General features: G+C 42.1%; 1 protein-coding gene across 2 annotated transcripts in view; it reads left to right on the top strand.

Moving 5' to 3' along the window:
- Nucleotides 1-427: 427 nt before the first annotated feature.
- Nucleotides 428-6000, top strand: part of shisa7b (shisa family member 7) — a 51307-nt gene continuing 45734 nt past the window's right edge. For both annotated transcript variants that reach the window (XM_086279240.1, XM_086279239.1), the window contains exons 1-2: nucleotides 428-820; nucleotides 1199-1277. The gene's annotated coding sequence lies outside the window, so the exon portion shown is untranslated. The remainder of the gene's footprint in view (nucleotides 821-1198; nucleotides 1278-6000) is intronic.

Raw genomic sequence — 6000 nt, 5'->3', positions numbered from 1 at the left:
CAAGTGTTCCATTCTAACTTAGAATAAATTAAACCTGTGCTACCATGTGAGTCAGATATTAACAAGCCTATGACACAAAGTCATGTTTCCAGTAAAGCCTTTAAGTTAAGCTACATCAATGGTTACATTAACTGTAAACAGCAGCGGGTGGTGGAATTTACCTTTTGGAACCCAGTCAGCCAAAGAAAAAAGAGTATAAGAACTCAGAACATTAATATGTTGCTACATTAACGACCAGCGCATTAATATTTACATTAACTAAGTAGTCACAGGTGCGCGTGTTCCAGGAACTTACCGACGATTTCGAACAGGACACAGCCAATCAGATGTAGGCATCCGCTACAGGATTGGTCGATCATTTGCAGTACTTTAGAAAGGCGAACGTGGGCTAGTGCCATATTGTCCAATCAATGAGTTGGGCGCAGAGAGCAGCGGACCTCTGTGAGAGCAGTTTTTGTCAGAGAGGCAGAGACGCCGAAGCAGCATCAGCGCCGGGCGTACGTGGAGCCTTGGAGCATCACTGGGGAGAGCGCACACATCCACCACAAAGAGCAGGCTGAAATAACGCGACGACACTTGAACGATTATTTTATAAACGCGTCCTCTTACTGATTTTTATTTTTATTATCTTTGTGTTGGTTTTATTTTCATTCTTATACTGGAGGAGGCGAAAAAACAACCGAGCAAAGCTTCACTGCGGCTAATCAATTTCCTTTTTCCAGACCTGGGAATTACAATGAAACATGTAGGTGACACATTTCCATTCACTATCCGCGAATCACAATAGGGATCCCAGCGGAGGCGACAAAGAAGGAAGCAGGTAAAAAATCTATTTCATTCTGAGCACTGCTGCTTTGAGAGGCATGAAAATTGTGAACCGGAGTGGCATGCGATGCTTTTAATCATGCGTAACTTCAAAGCTGTAGTCACATTTTGGGTTTGCGAGTGTCGGAGTTTACATTAAGACATCTTTAACCCACAATTTGTTTTTGTTTTTTTATTGTTGTAAAATACGATTGAAATTAACTTAAAAGGCATCAGCAGTGCCACATTTTCCCTACTAGGGCGCATGTGTGGCATTGCAATCTTTGCGCTTCATTGGAGAGCCTGTGTTTATTTACTGATGGGGATAAAACTGCATTTTACTTCAATTTACACGTTGCTGTGCACACTGTTGTTTTTTCCTCTCTCTTCAAAGGGGAAAATGGTGACGGGTGCCGCATCTATAGGATCAGCATCCTCCTCTCCGTGGAGCCCCTGCGTAAAAGAAAAATCAGGTATTTGCCCTCTTTATTGTGTCGGTACTGCAGTGTGGTAGACAGGCGAACAGGTTTTTATCATGAGGCTCGTCTGCAGCCATTCATGCATACAATGCAGGAACGCCTCAGCATAATGCAACAAAACCCTCCCATTTTATGTCTTACTGTGATGCCCTGAATGCAGCTGCAGCATCAGCCATACATGGAGACACTAGCTGCATAAAAAGAGAGATGATTGTGTGCTTTTTGTCTGCATCTGCGACCACATTATAAGGGGGGGAAGAGGGCTTGAACACACACGCACACGCATGACTGGATAAAATATTGCAGAAATCCTGCAAACTAACTGCCCTTCTCTGCGCTGCACAGGTGTTGAGTAGCATTCACCTAACTTAGTGTGTGCCTGTGTGAATTTGCGATGGGTATGCATGCGTGTAGGTGTCTGTGTAGGTGCATGTTTGTGGATGATATCACCTTGCATATATATGGTTGCAGGGCCATGTGTGTGGTTGAGGATGTGTTTTAACCAGGATTTTTTAGAGCTGCACACCTACACCTGCCTCACCGGGTTACTGAAACCGAGGGTACATTAGAGAAGAGCTTCCCCTACCTCCATTATTTACGCACTTAGATTTGGCCTGTTGGGCCACATAAAAATAGTGGTGTGATACTTCACCAGCAGCAGAGTGACTAATTGAAACTTCAAATTAAATCCAGCCTGAAAACACTTTACATATATAAAACAGAAAGAAAAAGGCTTCTGGCAGTGCACCCTGCATTTCTAACCTCTTTGTTCTGTCATTACAGTATAATTGTAAACAATGACACATCTGCATATCAAATGCCACTATTTTTGGAATCATTAATTATCATTTAGGGCCATCTTGTTATGAGGCCACCATGCTATAATGCTACCATCCACTCTGACTTACCATCCAAGTCAAAGGTGTGGCCTGAGGGCCTGAACTGGCCTAGAAAACGTGTCCAATGTGGCTAACTTAATGGATTAACAAAGTGTGAAACTTGCTGTGAAGTCGGTAATTGCTTCAGGTTTTCATTAAAATGCACAGCTGTCCATCAAGCGATGATGATGCTAGCTTTATTACACAGGAGTGAACATGTGTGAGAAGTTAAAAGTATGTGGATCTTGAAGAAAGAATATGCTTTAAAAATGTAAAAATGTTGTGTTTTTTCCGCTGTGATCTCTGAGGTGTAATGTGCGAATGAACGAGTTTCAAATCTTCAACCAAGCCAAACAGCTACAAGATTACAGTAAAAAAAAAAATTAATTTGGATGAAAAAATAAAGGAAAAACAGGGCAGAGGCACAAGACTGAGTACATAATGGCTTAAAACAGTGAAGGAACTACTCATCCCATAATGCCAATCCCAGATTCCACAGCAGCCAATTTCCAACCTGATCAAAGTGAATACTTCTATATATATTTAGCTTGTATTGTTTGAATGTGTAATAAAGCATTGCCTTAGTTATGGTACAGTTACTGCTCACAGTTTCTGAAGTTCTTTCACTAAGCAACCTGACATTTGCAGGTTTATACATTTCCATGGTAACTGCAACCTCCACCAACCGGAGACGTCGCTGTTTCAGTTTAGGATTGCAGGCAGAGTAGTTTTTTTTTCTTGCACTGGATTGCTAATAAAATGTGTTTTTGCTAAAACGAGGTTGAGTCTGAAGGTTGTTTCTGCAGAAGCAAATAATGTTGCTCATAGTAAGTCATGATCGGAAGGTCGGGGGTTCGATTCCCCTGAACAGCTACCCTGAGGTACCCCTGAGCAAGGTACCGTCCCTACACACTGCTCCCCGGGCGCCCAATGGCTGCCCACTGCTTCACTGAGTGAATGGGTTAAATGCAGAGAGGGATTTTCCCCACGGGGACCAATAAAGTACACCTTCTTCTTCTTCGTCTAATTTGGATTGTTGCCACGTTGTGGCTCATAATCAAAATCCCCATAATCAAAAATGGGATTTTTTTTGCTCAATGTTAACGTTAGTAGAAAAAATACAAAACAACCAATCATATGCATCCATAGTCTGCCAATGAGGCACAAACTAGCATTTGTTCATGGGATTTAAAGTCAGTCAATGTCTCTGCAACAGAGGCTCCACTTATCTTGGGTGGCACCTTAAATATTATAGTACCGAATATAAACTGGAAAAGTGCAGCTGAGGGTTGGTATATAAGTTTTCACCCAGTATCACTGAAATCCACTTAATAAGACACTTTTAAAAATGAATAAAGAAATAAAAATGTAGTTTTACTGGAGCAGTTATCGTAGCTACAACCAATCACTAATGCTAACAAGGCGATATTCATGAGATCGTAGCAGCGATATAATGAAATTTAGACACTTTCAGCAATGAGGGGTGAAATACCTGCTTCATTTTTTCTTAGACTTATTGTCATATTGAGGTGATAGCGTGTGGTGTAAAAGATTTCCTGTATCTGTCCATTTGGCAGCAGCATGGAATCAGTCTGTTGGATAAACTGTCCCGCTGCTTGTCCAGTAAGTGGTACAGAGGGATGAAAGTAGGAGAACATGCCTCAGTGTCTCGCTGGGGAAAAGAGAAGCGGTAGATCAACAGATTAATGGGTACAGGTCTGCCGTAGTAAACGGAGAGCTGAGTGTACTGGTTGATTTACTGGTTTGTGCTAACCTCACCTTCGACCACACACTGTGGGTAGTGACTGAAAGAATGAATTCATGGATACGAGCAGCAGAAATCGGCTTTCTCTGAACGATGTCTGGGCTCTGTGTTAGAGATAGCACGAGGGGCTCAGAGTACAGTCGCTACTCCTCTGCATCAAAAGAAGCCAGCTGAGGTGGTTCAGCATCTGATTAAGATGCCTCTTGGACAGCTCCTGAGGTGTTTCTGTTCAGCTGGAAGGAGATCCTGGGAAGACCACACTGAAAGGATTATTCTTCTTGGAATAATAATATTTTTTATTATAGTCCAGGTGATTGTTCTTTTGAGGGTGCCAAAATTTCTCATTAACAGAAAAACCCTTATCTTTAAATTCAGATGTTTCTAGCAACCTGTCTTGTTTCTGAGGTGTTTGAATATATTTTTCAGAAAACTATTGAACAGAAGTTGAATTATTAAACCAGGATAAGTGACGCATATATAGACTCGTTTCTGTTTCTGCTTCCTTGCAATCAGCTCTTTTACACCAACATGTTGTATTAACAGGGGGTAAAAACCCCATGAGAGCTCACTGTGTACACCCACAGTGGCCTCGGTGGAGCTGAATGCAGTGTAGCTACAGGACACGTCTGAGGAAGGGGCTGCAGATATAGATGTGAATAACCCCACAGCTTTCAAGCTGCATGTGTACCTATACACGCCTACCTGCCTCTGAGTGAAACCAACATGCTCCCGCCCACTCTCTGCGAGCTGTTGAAGGGCATTCTGGGAAAAGCAGGGAATCACAGATTGAAGTGGAAGCTGGGGAGAACGTGGGGATAGCAGCCTGATGACAAAATAGTTACACATCACAGAGGGATGATATAAGAGTTTGAGACTATCAGAGGGAGGGTGTTCGTAAAATGTGGTTTATTTTGGGCAGAGTTGCAGAGTTTAATGTCATAAAAGGCTCTAAGTTGCTGTCCTTTGTCGCATGGCTGTTGACTTCAGCGTGCTAGTGCACGTTGGGTCCGGCAGCACATTCCAAGTGCGGTGGAGGAGGTGGATCGTCTGCAGCTTCGCCATTAATCATGGTTGTTTCATGAGTCAGTGGTGATTAATCTGGTTGATGGTGGTCATGCCTTCAGTGGCCCCCTCCTCAGAGGGGGATGGTTGACCTTGAGCCCAACCCCGGATGTTCACCGGCAGCTTGTGTGCAGTCTCAGGTGTTCACGTCATCACTGGAGACGTGGGAACAAATGACTGATGGTATTCTGAGCTTGCAGCAACCTTCAGGAAGGAACAAGTTCTTTTGTGCTCTGCAGTGACTCGACCGGATCCAACACCTGTAGGTGTATTTTTAAAAGGATGATCTCAAGTTGAGCACACTCATACCAAAACATGTGCTATTTAAACCCAAAGATTTATTATACATTTTAAAATTTTGACTTTTCTTATTAGATTTATTTGTATTTTCCCTTTAGTTTCAGTTCATTTTAAGAGGAGGTATGCTCATTTAGTTTAGGTTTTATTGTTTTATTTATAAGACAAAAGACTAAAATTTGAATGTTACACAATAACATTTTAGTTAGTCTAGATTATTTTTATTTCAGTTAGCTAAAATTAGTTTAAACTAGTGCTGTGGGGCTGCATGGCGTCAACGCTTTGGCGCGGTTAGCGCGTTAGCAGCCCCTCGCTAACGGAGACTTGCTGCTTTAATGCGGTTATGGCGTTAACGTCATTTTAACGAGATTAACGCTGACAGCGCTAGTTTAAACACATATTTTTAGTTTTAAGCTGAGTGATATTTAACTGTATCATTCTTGGCTATTGTATATTTCATATAATACTCTTCATTAGTTTTATCTGAAAAAATGGTGCAAAGCAGACATCTTAATTAACAGTGTGAATGCTGACATGTGTCTGTCCTGGTTGGGCTCAGTGCTGGCTGATCCCGTATCAGCTGGGACCGACAGTGGAGCAGACTCAGTGTCTGTGGAGGTTATTTGGAGTCATTCACATCCCTTATGCAATGGCAAAGTAGAACAAAGCCTGTTATTCACACTTTGATGGATTTAAGTGACTTTCTGTTTTTTTT

Source organism: Aulonocara sp. 'chitande type north' Nkhata Bay, linkage group LG22, assembly GCF_057382095.1.
Source record: "Aulonocara sp. 'chitande type north' Nkhata Bay isolate Kocher_YH1m ecotype deep benthic linkage group LG22, A_spYH_male_GT1.1, whole genome shotgun sequence".
Classification (NCBI taxonomy): Eukaryota; Metazoa; Chordata; class Actinopteri; order Cichliformes; family Cichlidae; genus Aulonocara; species Aulonocara sp. 'chitande type north' Nkhata Bay.
This window is presented reverse-complemented; position numbering and strand designations above follow the sequence as displayed.